This window comes from Rhinopithecus roxellana, chromosome 19 (assembly GCF_007565055.1).
Source record: "Rhinopithecus roxellana isolate Shanxi Qingling chromosome 19, ASM756505v1, whole genome shotgun sequence".
NCBI lineage: Eukaryota > Metazoa > Chordata > Mammalia > Primates > Cercopithecidae > Rhinopithecus > Rhinopithecus roxellana.
In genome coordinates, this window is record NC_044567.1 from 51,821,161 (window position 1) to 51,838,144 (window position 16,984).

Consider the following 16,984-nt stretch of genomic DNA (forward strand, 5'->3'; position numbering starts at 1 on the left):
TCAGTTCTCTTAGTATGCTTTATTTTAAAAACAGAAAAATATATGCCAAACACGATCAGCTCCCTCAACCAGTTTCTCTTGACTAGACCAATGCTGCTCAGATGTGGTTGCATGTGAGAATCACCTATGAAGCATTAAAATAAATTCAAGTGTCTGAGGCGTTCCCCTTCAATAAATCTGGGATGAGGTCCAGGCAACTGTTTTTTAAAGCTCCCAGGTTATTCTAATATATGCCAGGATTTGAAGAGTAACTACCTTAAATCCAGAACCCATTTATGTTTTTCTTTTTCTTTAAATAACATTCCATAAATTTGCTGTTTCTTGAATGAAGGAAATATTATCTTTTATTTATTTCATCCAGCCTTAAATTTTGTTATTTGGTGGTAAATTAGAGTTCCTTGTTTGCAGGTCCTATCTATTGTAGAAAGAATATTTAAGTTGTCTTTCCAGCAGTAACAATTGGCTCTTGCTGGTCATTGATAGTTTAAATCACTCCTTCCTTTAGAGATTGAGGTACTCAAATAGGAAAAGGGACTTAGCAGTGTTCTGGAGTAGAAATGCATACAGCATATTCAAATAAAAGTGAGCAATAATAATAATAGCTAAGACCTGGCCGGGCGCGGTGGCTCAAGCCTGTAATCCCAGCACTTTGGGAGGCCGAGACGGGCGGATCACGAGGTCAGGAGATCGAGACCATCCTGGCTGACACGGTGAAGACCCGTCTCTACTAAAAATACAAAAAATTAGCTGGGCGTGGTGGCGGCGCCTGTAGTCCCAGCTACTCGGGAGGCTGAGGCAGGAGAATGGCGTGAACCCGGGAGGCGGAGCTTGCAGTGAGCTGAGATCCGGCCACTGCACTCCAGCCTGGGCGACAGAGCAAGACTCCGTCTCAAAAAAAAAAAAAAAAAGACCTATATAGTTCTTAGTATGGGCCAGGCATGGTTGTAAGTGCTTTACATATATTAATCTAGTTTCCCTAAATTCCTTTTTTATGGAGAGGAGTACCAAGAGATAAGGTTTGAAAAGCTTTGAATGCTAAGTGAAAACTTTTTATGAAGTTCATATGAAAATGGAGGTTTATGAGCGAAGAATTACATCTGCAAAGAAATATCATGGAACATTATTAACAATATATAGAATGGAATGAATACAGGGAGGGTAGAAGGAAACTAGGAGATATTTGAAAACTATATTTTCAAAAGCGAGGTGACAAGACTGATTAGCTGTGGATTGGGAGAAAAGGAATAGAAGTGAAAGATTTTCATAGGAATAGCTAAATTTTAGTGACTAGAAGTGGAAGAAGAAAAACAGGAGGGATAAGTACAGAATTCAGTATTTTGTTTGTATTTAGTGTCACTGCCTAAAAGGAGTTATCTAACACTTACTGAACAATTGCTGTGTACCACAAATTATTATTAATAATTGTCCCGCTGCCTTTGGCAATCTTCTTCCTTGAGCTGCTAGCTGATCAGTGATAGCAGCTTCTATTTGATGAGACATGGCTTGCTTGCCTCAAATGTGTGAACCCACTGTTACTCAGAATTTTCCCTTCATTCATCACTATTACGCCAGCAAGGAAGTACAAATATAGGTTTGAATGGTGGGCCCAGTACTGCCTTGGCTAACAATCTAGTGGAGTACTGTTCACTAAAGATATAATGCCGCTGGGTGTGGTGGCTCATGCCTGTAATCCTAGCACTTTGGGAATCTGAGGCGGGTGGATCACTTGACCTGAGAAGTTCAAGACCAGCCTGGGCAACATGGCAAAACCCCATCTCTACAAAAAAATACAAAAAAAAAAAAAAAATTACCTGGGTGTGGTGGCATGCACCTGTAGTCCCAGCTACTTGGGATGCTGAGGTGGGAGGATCACCTGTGCCAGGGCGGGTGGAGGCTGCAGTGAACTGTGATTGTGCCACTGCACTCCCGCATGGGTAACAGAGTATGACCCTGTCTCAGAAAGTCAAAAAATAAAATATAATGCAAGCCATAAATTTTACATTTTCTAGTAGCCAAAGTAAAAAGAAGTAAAAGTAGTTTTAATGTGTTTTATGCCCAGAATATTAATGTTCCAATATGTAGTTAATATTTAAAATTGATTATTTTTACTACATTTTTGAAATCTAGGTGTATCTAACAGCACATCTCAGTTTAGACTGGCCACACTTCAAGTACTCAATAGCCAAATGTGACTAGTGACTACTATAAAAAACAGCATAGATCTAAAGAGTAAGGTATCCAGGTGAAAAGATAAACATGCTCAGGAGGTAGCCAGCATCCAATTTAACTAGAGCAGAGGGTTCACTCCTGGCAACAGTGGGAATTATGATTGAAAATGTAGATTAGGAACATGTGGAGGACCTTAAATACCAAGCTCTAAGGAATTTGAACTTTCTAAGTTAACAATTTACCCTTGTAGATTGAGTCCTTAATTGTAACACAGTGCTTAATAAGTGCCAGGTGTGTGTTACTAATGTGAACCCCCCCCCCCCCCACATTGGGCTTTTAGGAAGCCCTCAAAATCTGATTCTCAAAGCTCTATTCCAGAGCAGTAGAAATGGGGCCCTGACCATAATCAGTGCTCAATGAGTCCTTGTTGAATTTGAGGTCAGTATAAACAGCTACAGGAGCTAGTGCATCTTTCCTGATCCATTTATACATTGGAAAGCTCCATTATTATACCTTCTCTGAGCTAAGTCAAACAGGTTTTGGTATTTGACTGAATACCATCATTGTTCCTAAATTGTAAGAATTGTTCCCAAGGACTCCTTCCAGTCACTTCTCTTTTTAGAAAGCCCCCTAATTGAGCCATCATCACAATATGGAAGTGTAAATGCTATAAAGGTATCCTCTCACCCAGCTTCACTTACCAATTTAAATCAATACACCTAACTCGGAAGAAGGAAAAAATGCTGATCCAATTAGCCTTCAAATGTATATGTGTCCAGTGCCTTAAAATTTGCTATTTAATGATGGAAGTAATTACTGCTTTTTACACACCAGGGGACAAAATAGGCTATGGAATTAAAATTGCAGGAGAAAATGTAGTTTAGGCCTAAAATCTTTAATAGTAACAATCACTAGATTAGTGTGTGGTAATGGAAAGAACCATGGAATTGGAACAGAAGCCCTGCATTCAAGTTTCCACTCTACTTTTTAATGGTTAATGAGCTTGGCCAAGTCACATCTCTGAGCCTTAATTTGCTCCACTATAACATGAAGATATGTAATTCCTCACAGGGGTATGGTGAGAGTCCAGCAAGACATGGACTCATTCTGATGAACACAGAATGGAAGATCTTGATGGAAATAGTGTGTTTCCTGTCAAGCACCAATTGACTAGCTGTTTGGCTAGATGTTGTGCCGGGGGTTTGAGTAAATATTCATAGGAATGATGACTACATAGATAACCTTAGATGCTTTTTCAAACTAACAGTCTTAGCCTGTATAATACCAGAACTATAGAAGATTTAAATTTGAACAAGGGCCGGGCTGTGTGGCTCACACCTATAATCCCAGCACTTTGGGAGACTGAGGCAGGCGGATCACCTGAGGTCAGGAGTTTGAGACCAGCCTGGCCAACATATAGTGAAACCCCATCTCTACTAAAAAAATAAATAAACACAAAAATTAGCTGGGCCTGGCAGTGCATGCCTGTAATCCCAGCTACTTGGGAAGCCAAGGTGGGAGAATCACTTGAACCCGGGAGGCAGAGGTTGCAGTGAGCCGAGATCACACCAGTGCATCCCAGCCTGAGCAACAAAGACTCCATCTCTCAAAAAAAAAAAAAAAAAAAAAAAAGTTTGAACAGGGGGAAAAAAAAATCCCAGAATGCCCGCATTCAGTTTTATATCTACATTTCCTCCCTCAGTGATCTCATCCATTCCTATGGGTTTAAATATCACCTATGTACTGAAGATTCCCAATTTGTATATCCAACCTTGGCCTTCCTCCTAAGCTTCTGGCTTGGCTAAGTACCTACCTAACATTCCACTTCAAGGTTTAATAGGTGTCCAAAATAGAATAACTCTCAAACAGAGCTTTGATTTTCTTCTCAAACCTGTTCTCAGGTTTACTGAGAAATTGTCTCAATAAACTTTACTGAGTAAACTTTACTGAAACTTGTCTCAGTAAATGGCACCACTACCCACCCAGATGCTCAAGGCAAACCCTGGGGGCCATCATGCATTCTCATTCCTTTCCCTCAGATCTAATGCACTAGTTAAGTCCTGTCCATTCTACCTCTAAAATATGCCTAAAATCTGCCACTTCTTTCTCCACTGGCCCTAGTCACCAACATCTCATTCATTGTTGCCTATCCCCTCACCCTCATCACAATCTGTTCTCACAGAGTAGTCAGAATGATCTTAAAATTTTAGATTAAGTCACTCTATCATTTAAAACCATTATATGCTTCCATGACACTAAGGGGTGGTGGGGGTAAGAAATCCAAGCCCTTATTAAGTCCACATGGTAGTCAGGAGTTGCTCATTCAAATGTCTACTACTTATAAACTGATGACACTAAGCCCCAATAAAGTGGTGTGGAAGGGGACAGGACAGCATAACTGTTCTACATTGAATGCAACTGTTATTCAGGAATAATGGCCTGGCATAGTGGCATGGCCAATTTGTTCTTTGGTTTTGGTTTTTTTGTGTTTTTTTTTTTTTTTTTTTGGTTTTGGTTTTTGTTTTTGAGACGGAGTCTCGGTCTGTCGTGCAGTGGCACGATCTCGGCTCACTGCAACCTCTGCCTCCCAGGTTCATGCCATTCTGCCTCAGCCTTCTGAGTAGCTGGGATTACAGGCATGAGCCACCATACCCGGCCCAACTTTTTTTTTAACTTAAGAGAAATTGCAAGTCAGGATTGTTTTTCAGTGAAATACCAAAAACACTGTGGGCTGAGTGTGATCTGTGGACCTGCACCTTGTGACATACCTCTCTGACTTCATCTGCTACACATTTCCCCTTAATTCTCTATGTCCTAGTTCACTGGCTAGCTTTCTAGCCCTCAGATGTGACATCTCAGGGCTCATGCCCTTGTGGTTTTCTCTGCTTGGAATGTGACTTCAGATAGCATGGCAGTCTCCTCAATCATTCAGTTCTCAGCTCTAAAGCCCCTTTCTCAGATGGCATAAACAGCCACCTGTCACTCACAATACTTTATGCATTCACTAAACTTATCACTATCTTAAGTTAGCTTGTTTATTTGCATCTAAGTTAACATCTCTCCCCACTAGAATGTAAACTCCATGAAAGCAGGGATCTTGTCTGTCTTAGCTGCAACCTAAAATAATATCAGACACATTAATAGGGCTCGATAAACACCTGTTGAATGAATACCACCCACATAGCTGGAAGTTGCTTGGGAAGGCGGCAGAAAGATCAAGCTGACTACAGAAATCAGAACCAGAATAAGTCAGTCAGCAGCTTGAACAGAGGGCTGAGGTACTTTTTTCCTACTATGTGTCTTCCTTACTTCTCTGGCACATGAAGCCCTTACCTATTCTGAGCACACAACAGGGCAAGGAGGTATACACAACAGCCTCTAGGGTGCAATGAGCCACCTTCACAGTTAGCCAACAGGAATTCCTCATGGCACCAAATAGGCAAAGAGGGACCTCCACATGTCAGCGGGAGCTCTTGGGCAACCTTGATACCAGGAGGAAGAAAGTGGCAGGGCAAGATCACAGAGCCAGCAAGCACTCACTATTCCCCAGCCATTGCTCACCTCTTGTCTCTTGGCAGTCAAAGCCTTTCAGAGTGCATCTATGCACTTAGCCATCCTTCACTGTAAATACCCTCAGTCTCTCAGAGGAGGAAACCAGCTCCATCTGGCTGCACCTCCATTTTGCTAGCAGCATTTGGTGAGCTTCAAGCACACTGGGAAGCCAAGAGTCATCTTTAGGGGAATGAGGAGGACCACACCAAGTGGTTGATGATGGTGGTGTTTGTCGTTTTCATTGTTGTGTATTGTTTGTTTGCTTGTTGTTTTGCCAAGTGTAGTTACAAGGTGGTGTCAATCAAGCCAGCCAATCAGGTTATTAATAATAGCCACTATTGACTGGATACCTACCATATGGGTGGCCCTATGCTAGGGCTTGGTATATACCATGTCACATCCTCACAACCCTGTGAAGTATATGAAATCTTCATTTTACAGATGAGGAAGCTGAGGTTCTCAAGTGAAACAACAGACTCAAGGCAACAATCCCAAAGCCCTTGTTCATTATTATTTAATATTAATATATACTTGCATAGAGTATTTTTTACTCACCAACTGATATGGTTTGGCTGTGTCCCCACCCAAATCTCATCTTGAATTCCCACGTGTTGTGGGAGGGACTCAGTGGGAGGTAACTGAATCATGGGGACAAGTCTTTCCTGTGCTGTTCTCATGATACTGAGTCAGTCTCAGGAGATCTGATGGTTTTAAAGAAAGGAGTTCCTCTACACAAGTTCTCTCTCTTTGCCTGCTGCCATTTATGTAAGACCTGACTTGCTCCTCCTTGTCTTCCGCCATGATTGCGAGGCCTCCCCAGCCATGTAGAACTGTAAGTCCATTAAACCTCTTTCTTTTGTAAATTGCCCAGTCTCGGGTATGGTTTTATCAGCAGCATGAGGACAGACTAATACACCAACTTTTACATCGGTTTTCTTCATCTCACCACCCCCCACCAAGAGTGAAACAACTATTATCACTCCATTTTAGATGTTTAATGACTTGTCCAAGGTCACTCAATAAGTTAATCACTAAGACCAGATATAACTTGATTTCCCAGTCCAATATATTTTCTATATTTAATAATAAAATGTGCAAAACATGACAGGATCCCCAAAATAGCAATAATTTAAGATGAGGGAAGTTTGCTGTCAAGGTTAAAGCAGTTCAGTGCTTTTCACAATCCCTTGCTAGGCTGGGAAGTCCTCTTTGTTGCAGGGCGTTATCCTCAGATTTTCTCCACACACTCCCACAATGCTCTCCCTTACCTCATTTCACCAGCAATAAAGTGTGTACTCCTTAGTGGTCTCTGATGGGAGGAAGAATGATGATTTCAGTTCTCAGAAATCCCAATGGGAAACAACAGCTACAAAACACCCTGGGATCCACCGCTTTTTGACAAGGTGACCTTGGGCGAGTTACTTCACTTAGTTTCCTCAACCACTAATATAATCCAAGGAGAGTAATAGTTCCTGTCTCCTAAGATTAAATGAGTTAAACACATGTCAATGCTTTTAATATAGCATCTGAGCCATATAGTAAGCACTCACTAAATGTTGCCTGTTATTACCGTACTGTATGGTTTCTGTATTCTAGGAGACTGCCCTTCCTCCATGTGACCATCCACAGAGGGTATCTGAGGGAAAATGCTTTTGCTCTTTTTGGGATGATTTAGAAGTAGAAGAGGCACTAGATTAAGTACAGTTATTTCCCAAGGTGGCTTAGACCCACTTGCTTCCATTCACTCCCTCTCATTTGTATATTTGACATTTATTGAGAACCTACTCTATGAGAGTTCCTAGGGATTCAAAGATGAATAAAATGTGGCCCTGAACAAATGGATCTCAGTCTAGATCAGGGCTTTTCAACCCCATCGCTATTTTTGTTTGTTTGTTTGGTTGGTTGGTTGTTTTTCTGAGATAAGGTCTCGCTCTGACACCCAGGCTGGAGTGCAGTGGTGTGATCATAGCTCACCTCAGCCCTGAACTCCCAGGCTCAAGTGATCCTCCTGCCTTAGCTTCCTGAGTAGCTAGGGCTACAGGCACGAGCCACCATACTCAGCTATTTCTCCCCCCTTTTTTTGGTAGGGACAGTGTCTCCCTGTTACCAAGGCTGGTCTTGAACTTCTGTACTCAAGTGATCCTCCTGTCTCAGCCTCCCAAAGTGCTGGGACTACAGGCATGAGCCACCACACCAGGCTTCCCTCTACACTATTGACATTTGGGACTGCATAATTCTTTGGGCTGGGGGTCTGTCCTTTGCATGGTTAGGATGTTTGGCAGTATCCCTGACCTCTACCCATTAAATGTCAGTGGCACCGTCACAACCCCCCACCTCATCGTGTTAGCTAAGAGTAGCCCCCAGTTGAGATCTACTGGTCTGTTTACAACTAACTATAATATAATATGATAAAATATGTTTGTGCAAAGTGTTGAGTGGGCAGTGTGTTGGAGGAGCAACTGACTGCAGGGAGGAGGGCTCAGAAAGGCTTCTGAGGAGGGAAAATTTGCACTCAGCATTGAAGGATGAGAAAGACTGTGCCAAGCAGTGAAGGAGGGAATGAGTATTGTGGACTAAGGTAATAGTGGCACAGAGACATGGAAAGTATGCAGTGCAGGGGAAAGTGTCATCTCAAGTACATGGAAGGATGTGGTGGGAATAGGACAGGAAGTCCACTGGGACTAGATTTACAAAGAACCTTGCGTGTGACCCTAAGCAATTTAGACTCCAGCCCAAAGGCAGAAATCCAGCATGGGGAGGAAGAGAAAAAAGCACATTCATTTCTTGGAAAGACTTACCATCCTCAACTGGGAAAAGAGAGAGAAGATGGACAAAAATGAGTAATTCCTTCTTTTAATCTGGATTTTTTTTCCAGTTATGGATTGGCTCTTCAGCCCACAGCCTCTATACTCCTCCAAATGAGAAGGAAGAAAAACTAGAGAAGCCCTCCTATTTTAGAACACAAGGTTCACTCGAGGAAAAGACTCAATTTTACTCCTCCAAATAGTCCTTGAAGCTACTTGAAAACCTCTCATAGTAGAAACTGATATATTCCTTTGGTTGATGTCTTTTTATTTTAATTTTCAAAAAGTTTAGGAAAGAGAAGCACACAGGGAAGTACAGAAAATAATATAACAAACATCTTGTACCCATTACCCAAAAATTCCTTTGAGAAATAGAAAAGTACAGAACACAGCTAAAACCCAAGTTAAAAGAGTTTAGGTTTTAGATAGATACTTGGGCAGGAGGACACCTGGCTAACATTCGCAGCATCAGACATCAGTGTGCAGGTTCTGGATGAAGGGCTGTCTCACCTAGTCTGTGCAAATGGGCCCATTTCAAAGACAATGGTTCCCTAACCCAACTATATCCAATGCCCTATGCTGACCTACTCAAGGAGATTCTAGGTCAGTGGGTCTAGGTTGGGGCACTGGAAACAGCATGTTAAACAAGTTCTTCACGTAGTTCTGCAGTGGCAAAAACCAATGCTTAAAGCAATAACGTAACCTGTCAACCTATTCATCTGTTGATAACAGATCCTGCCTCACAAGTTTACTCTGAAGATTAAATACATATACACACATTGCTTAGCACTGGCATATAAGAAGCACTCAATAATACTTATTAACAATAATCAGTGTTCACTGAGTACTTCTTTAGTGTACACTATGGTACAAGGGTCTGCAAGGAATTCAAAGGTATATATCAACCTCTTACTAAAGGCAGAGTCTGCGTTTATCTTATTCACTCAATGCCCTGCACAAAGCAGACACGCAAATAATACTTATGAATAAATGAGTGAAAAAGTGGCCCTGACCTTCAAGGAAATTACAATCTGGTTGTATTATAGATAGTATATAAGAAACTGGGCAGGGGCCAGGTGTGGTGGTTCAAGCCTGTAATGTCAGCACTTTGGGAGGCTGAGGTGGGAGAATCACTTGAAGCCAGGAGGTCAAGACCAGCCTGGGCAACATGGCGAGATGCCATCTCTACATAAAAATTAGCCGGGAATGGTGCAATCCCAGCACTTTGAGAGGCCGAGGCAGATGGATCACCTGAGCTCAGGAGTTCCAGACCAGCCTGGGCAATATGGTGAAACCACGTCTCTACGGAAAATACAAAAAATTAGCCAGTTTTGGTGGCGTACACCTGTGGGTCCCAGGTACTTGGGAGGCTGAGGTGGGAAGATTGCTTGAGCCTGGGAAGTGGAGGTTGCAGTGAGTCAAGATTGCACCACTGCACTCCAGCAAGACTGCATCTCTGAAAAAAAAAAAAAAAAAGAAATTGGGCAGGACCAAAATACTAAACTACTGGTTATATCCAGTGTAAAGAGGGCTAATCAAAAGTCTAGGGTTTGAGTCCCACTTTGCCGCCCATTAGCTGTGATATCTACCTGGTCAGTTTACTCCCTGAGCCTTAGTTTTATCCTCTTGGAGTATTAGGCTATGTCTGGGTACTAAGGACCCTCCCAAGAGGATCTATCACCAAGACCAAGACAGGAGCTGCAGGCAGGGGAGGTGGCAGCATGGGTGGTCAGGAATGCTTCAAGAGGGCTAAAGTGGCACTTCCCAGAGAAGGAAAGAAAAGGGGTAGAGGCTCTCCCAATGTACAGGAATGGCAGGAGGAACAAGAGAGGTAAAGTGTTCAGCCCAGTCTTCAACCTCTGCCACTGCACCAAAGCTAAAAAACCAGCTATCATCAAAACTACCTTAGCAACCAGCCCCAGAGCCCTGTAAGGGAAAACTTAAGTCTACCTCTCAAATAGGCTCATCTCTTCATAAAACATATTTTCCTTTGAAAATTATTAACTTGTCTCCTGAAAAACATAACCACCAGGACTTCACGCTAGAAAACCCAACCCAGGAGTTCAAGGAAGATGGTGGCAACTTTTGAGTTTTCCTCACACCACATCTGTGACTTCAACCCTCTTCTTAACCCCATCCCATAACCCCATCCCAGAACCTCTCTGTCATGGATCAGCTACTCCCAAAGGCAAGTATGACTCCTCTCAGCTCTGCCCTTCCTCAACCTGACAGCTGTAGCACAACATATTCAAAGGAGAGGCCAAGAAACCCCCCTGGTTAATAAACAACCTCCGCAGCCTTTATTGAGAATGAAGAACGATGAGCTGATGTGAATTATTATATCTTTCTACAGCTGTTCCCTTTTAAATATTTCTCCTGGCAAATACCACCACCGTTTTTTACAACTTATTTTAATTGTGTGACTATTAAGCAAACCAACCCATAAAATCAGCTCTTGCTGCTGGGATTTATATGATTCATAGACCACAGCTTATTAAAAAAGGGAATCCACTGAGAACAGACTAGCCTCACAAGTGCCCCTCACCGTCTCTAGGAAGGTGTCAAGCCTTTTCCCAATTCTTGCCTGTGACTCCCAAGCTACCAGTTAGTAGCATAGAACATGAACAGAATCTACCCATTTCCTAATGGCTCTTTTTCTTCGTAAGAATCCTGATGAGTCTTAACTGGAAGTCAGGGATGGAACAGTCTTAAAGGAGGTAGTTGAAACTTTTAAGAGGCTCACAAACAGGATAGATGCCCTAGAGGATTTACAGTCAAGGTCTGTGGAAAGAACTTAATTGAGGACTTTGAATAGCTAGGAACAAGCATGAGGTATCCAGCTTATTCACCACGAACTTAGTTCTTGTTTAGATCATAAAACTGCTTTGAGACTCCATAAAAGCTCTTCACCAAAAATGCGCATGCACACAAATGTTTATATAAAATTTCAGGAAATTCAAGGACACCCCTGAGCCCATCCACAGTTCCCCTAGGGGTCTATAAGCCTCAGTTATTTCTTACTATCATTGTTACCACCCAAGCTGCCTTTATCTCTCCCCTAGATTATTACCATAGCTACCTGACTCATCGCCCAACTTTTCTACACAACAACCAGAGTGACAGTGATCCTGTTAAAGCCTAAGTTAGATGACACGATTTCTCTGCTCAGTACAATCCACTAGCTTCCCTCCTCACCTGGAATAAAAGCCAATGTCTTTGCAATGTCTTACAAGACCCTACAGGATCTGTCTCCTTGCTTTTCTCAACCTTAACTCCAGCTGCTCTAGCCACATGGATCTCCTTGCTATCATCCCAAATGACAGTCACATTTTTGGCCTCCATGCCTTTATCTAATGCTCCCTCTATCCTCAATCTGCATGGGGCTGACTCATTTCTTCAAATCTTTTCTCAGTTGTTACTTGTCAGTGAGGCCTTCCTGACCTCTATTTAAAACTGCCACCCTGCCCCTGCTCTGCATGTCCCACCCTCCTCTGCTTTCTTCTTCTCCATGGCACCCACTCACTTCTTACACCTTATGCATTTTACTTCCTTGTTATTTATCTCCCACACTAGTTTGCTCCATGAGGGCTGGATTTTTGTCTGCTTTGTTTCACTACTGTATTACACTCCTGGAATTGTGCCTGACACAGAGTAGGCACTCAATAAATACTTGATTGACCAATCAATGACTGAGTGATTACACTCTGTAGTGGTATGAATGAATCCAGGTTGGATAGTGCAGGAGAATGTACATTTATTGAAATGCCTCTAAGTGCCAAGCAGTTTGCAAGCTGATATCAGTCACCGCATTTAATTGGTACCCACAATCCCAAGAGTTATTTTTATCCTCATTTCACCACCACCCCAAAAATGAAATACTTAAGCATAAATCTAATACAATATGTATAAGAAGTATATGAGGAAAACTACAAAGTCCTAATAAAAGAAATCAAAGACAAACTAATCAATAAATATTCCATGTTCATGGATGCAAACACTCAATATTGTCAAGATGTCAGTTCTTTCCAATGTGATCTGTATATTCAATACAATCCCAATCAAAATTCCAGTAAGTTAGTTTGTGGATATTGGCTTTAGAAACTGATTCTAAAGTTTATGTGAAAAAGCAAAAGATTCAGAATAGACAACACAATATTGGAGGAAGAGAACCAAGTTAGAGAACTGACATTATCTAAGTTAAGACTTGCTATAAAGCTACAGGAATCAGGACAGTGTGGTACTGGTCAAAGAACACACAAATAGACCAATGGACCGAATACACAGCCCACAGACAGACTCACATAGTCGGTGATCTTTGACAAATGACCAAAAGCAATACAAAAAAGAAAACAGTCTTTTCAAAAATGGTGTTAGATCAACAAGGGATCCACATGGCAATAACTGAATCTAGAGAGATCTTATACCCTTCACAGGAATAAACTCAAAATAGATCACAGACCTAAATGTAAAACTATCCCCATTTCATGGTGAAAACTGAGACCCAGAAAGTTAAGAAAAAAGATAAAAGTTACAGACAGCTGGTAGTGGAACATAATTCAAATCTGTCCGTGTGAATCCAAAGCCCTGCTCTTCCCACCACACTTTGCCTCATTCTCCTTGGTACAGCAGTTCCCACTTTTCTTTTTTCTGAGACAGAGTCTCGCTCTGTCTCCCAGACTGGAGTGCAGTGGCGCAATCTCAGCTCATTGCAACCTCCACCTCCCAGGTACAAGCAATTCTTCTGCTTCAGCCTCCTGAGTAGCTGGGATTACAGGCGCACGCCACCATGCCTGGCTAATTTTTGTATTTTCGGTAGAGATGGGCTTTCACCATGTTGGTCAGACTGGTGTCGAACTCCTGACCTTGTGATCCACCCACCTTGGCTTCCCAAAGTGTGGCATTACAGGCATGAGCCACCACACCCAGCCAGTTCCCACTTTTCTAAAGAAATGGAACTGCCAACTTTTGTACCTAGTTCCATTTCAGAGCAGGGGACCTGAATCAGAGATAATCAGGGCGTCCAGGGAGCTCTCCTCAAGCAAAAATCAACATTTAGAGCCTGAGTCTTTGCAAGTTTATATCAAATATTGTTGCGATATAATAAACATCCTTCTAGGGGATCTTATCACTTCCAGAGTTTTATTCATTCATTCCATTCACTCATGAGTTTCATTCATTATTCACAAATATTTGTTGAGTATCTACTGTGTGCCCAGCACTGTTCTAGGCACTGAGCATATGGCACAGATGCCGCCCTCCACATGTAGGTTTGAAATCTAAGGCACTGCACTCTAACAGAAATACAGTGTAAGCCAAACATGCAGTTTTATATTTTCTAGTCGCCACATTTTCAAAAAAGTAAAAATAAACAGGTGAGATGATCTTTAATAATGTATTTTATTTAACACAACATATCCAAAAAACCACTTCAATAAATAATTAACACAAAGATAGGACAGGCTTGAGTCATTTAACAACAGGATATGTTCTGCGAAATGCATCATAAAGTGATTTAGTGATGGGAATATCATAGAGTGTACTTACAAAACCTAGATGGTATGGCCGACTACATACCTAAGCTATATGGTATAGCCTATTGCTTCTAGGTTATAAACCCATACAGCACGTTACTATACCGAATACTGAAGGCAACTATAATACAATGATAAGTACTTGTGTCTCTAAACATAGGCAAAGTACAGCACACACACACACACACACACACACACACACACACACACACACACACAAAGGCATAAAAGAAAATGGTCTGAGGTGGGTGGATCACCTGAGGTCGGGAGTTTGAGACCAGCCTGACCAACATGGAGAAACCGCGTCTCTACTAAAAATACAAAATTAGCCGGGCGTGGTGGTGCATGTCTGTAATCCCAGGTACTCGGGAGGCTGAGGCAGGAGAATCACTTGAACCTGGGAAGCAGAGGTTGCAGTGAGCTGTGATCACATCATTGCACTCCAGCCTGGGCAAGAAGAGTGAAACTCCGTTTCGAAAAGAAAAGAAAAGAAAAGAAAAAAGAGTGCAACACATAGGTCGCTTACCATGAACGAAGCTTACAGGACTAGAAGTTGCTCTGGGTGGGTCAGTGAGTGAGTGGTGTGGGAATATGAAGGCCTAGCACATTATTCTACCTTACTCTGGACTTTATAAACTGTATACTTAGGCAACACTAAATTTACTTTAAAACTGTCTTCTTTTTGCAATAATAAATTAACCTTAGCTTACTGTTAACTTTTTTACTTTATAAGCTTTTTAATTTTTCTTTCTTTCTTTCTTTCTTTTTTGAGATAGTCTCACTCTGTTGCCCAGGCTGCAGTGCAGTGGCACAATCTCAGCTCACTGCAACCTCCGCCTCCCGGGTTCAAGAGATTCTCTTGCCTCAGCCTCCCAAGTAGCTAGGATTACAGGTGCATGCCACCATGCCTGACTAATTTTTGTATTTTTAGTAGAGATGGGGTTTCGCCATGTTGGCCAACCTGATTTCGAACTCTTGACCTCAGGTGACCCACCCGCCTCGGTCTTCCAAAGTGCTGGGATTACAGGTGTGAGCCACCATGATGGGCCCTGTTTGTGTTTTAAACTAAGGGTTATTACAAAATAATCAAGTATTTTAAAATTAAAAAGCTTAGCTGGGCGCAGTGGCTCATGCCTGTAATCCCAGCACTTTGGGAGGCTGAGGCGGGCAGATCACCTGAGGTCAGGAGTTCGAGACCAGCCCGGCCAACATGACGAAACCCCATCTCTACTAACAATATAAAAAAATTATCCAGGTGTGGTGGTGGCCACCTGTCATCCCAGCTACTTGGGAGGCTGAGGCAGGAGAATCGCTTGAACCTGAGAGGCAGAGGATGCAGTGGACTGAGATCGTGCCATTGCACTCCAGCCTGGGTGACAAGAGCGAAACTCTATCTCAAACACACACACACACACACACTCATAAACAGCACAGTCGTATAAAAATATTTTTCTTTTTTAAATAAATTTTTTTCTTATAAATATGTTGCCCAGGCTGGTTTTGAACTCCTCCTGCCTCAGCCTCCCAAAGTGCTAGGATTAGAGATGGGAGCCACTGTGCCCAGCCAATATTTTTGCTTTATATCCTTATTTTATAAGCTTTTTCCTATTAAAAAAAAATCCTTTTACTTTTAAAACTTTTTTGTTAACAATGAAGACACACACACATTAGCCTAGTAAGCCTACACAGCATCAGAATCATCAATATCACCATCCTCCACCTCTATATCTTGTCCTACAGGAAGGTCTTCAGGGGCAATATCATGCATGGAGCTGTCATCTCCTATGATAACAACGTCTTCTTCTGGAATACCTCCTAAAGGACCTACCTGATGCTGTTTTACAGTTAGTTATTTTTTTAAATAAGTAGTAGTATACTCTAAAATAACAATAAGGCCGGGCGTGGTGGCTCATGCTTGTAATCCCAGCACTTTGGGAGGCTGAGGCAGGCAGATCACTTGAGGTCAGGAGTTTGAGATGAGCCTGGTCAACATCGTGAAACCCCATCTCTACTAAAAATACAAAAATTAGCCGGGTGTGGTGGCAGGTGCCTATAATTCCAGCTACTCAGGAGGCTGAGGGAGGAGAATTGCTTGAACCTAGAAGGCAGAGGTTGCAATGAGCCGAAATCCTGCCATTGCACTCCAGCCTGGGAGACAAGAACAAAACTCTGTCGCAAAAAATAAAAATAAAAAAAAATTATTAGCCCATCGTGATAGCAAGTGCCTGTAGTCCCAGCTACTCAGGTACTCAGGAGGATGAGGCAGGAGAATCACTTGAACCTGGGAGGCAGAGGTTGCAGTGAGCTGGGATCACGCCACCCCACTCCAGCCTGAGCAACACAGTGAGACTGTCTCAAAAATAAATTAATTAATTTAATGATAATAAAAGGTATAGTATACTAAATATATAAACCAGCAACATTGTCCCTTATTATCAAGTATTATATACTGTACATAATTGTGTGTACTATGCTTTTATACAACTGGCAATGCAGTAGGTTCATTTCCACCAGCATCTCCACAAACACATGAGTAATGTGCCGTCACTATATTACAGGGATTTTTCAGTTCCATTATAATCTTATGGGACCACCCTATTATATTTGGTCCATTGTTGGCCTAAATGTCATTATGTGGTACATATTATTAATGAGATATTTTACTTTTTTTTAGTATGAATTTTTTGGTGTGTATTTTCTTCACTTACAGCACATCTCAATTCCATGCAACATTCAAGTGTTCAATAGTCACCTGTGGCTAGTGATTACAGCACTGGAAAAAGACATATACCGTTGAGGAGACTTTAAAAAAATGTAGCAAATGTAGAGATGTGCTCAAGATCACTCAATTATCATAGCTAGGACGTGAGTCTCCAGCGACCTTCCAATTCCAAAGCCCTGGTTCATTCTGCTGCGCATTAAAAACAG